This window comes from Morone saxatilis, unplaced genomic scaffold, assembly GCF_004916995.1.
Source record: "Morone saxatilis isolate NCDOM2014 unplaced genomic scaffold, NCSU_SB_2.0 Contig21, whole genome shotgun sequence".
NCBI classification, from domain to species: Eukaryota; Metazoa; Chordata; class Actinopteri; family Moronidae; genus Morone; species Morone saxatilis.
The window spans coordinates 19598893-19599468 of NW_023339774.1; positions in this window are offsets into that span (position 1 = coordinate 19598893).

Consider the following 576-nt stretch of genomic DNA (forward strand, 5'->3'; position numbering starts at 1 on the left):
CACAGAGCAACATGGCACTTTGGGTGAATTTAATTGATTTCAATGGAGCCTCTTTGGTAGGAGGACGTGTTTAAAAAGGAGCTAACGTAGCTAACTGTTAAACCTGTTAAGGAGTCTATGGTGCAGATAAACTGTGAACTTATGATCCCTGAGATAAGCTAACAAGTTTGCGTTATAGCTTGGAGAGCTTTTTATTGAACTAAATGGTGAACAACATGAGGGAGTCAACAACAACAGTTTGGAGAAAACAGAGAGACTTGCTGGGTACTGTGTTCGCATGTTAGCTCACACGCTGCAGCAGTTGTCACCAAACCTCTACACCCAAATATTTTACCACTTTCTTATGCGACCTTTTTCTTTTCTACCAAAATCCAACTTTTCTCCCTCCTTCCTCCTCCCCCCTCTCTCCCCCTTTTGCTGTGTTTTAAGGCGACAGAGGAAGCCTCTCTGTCACACTGTGTTTCGCTTTTTTTTTTTTCCAGGAGAGGATTGATGCGTCTCCCATCTATGTGACTGACAGACTACATAAACAGCTCAATGCGTGGCTCAGAGCTGTCTGGCAGCCCCCCCCCCCCC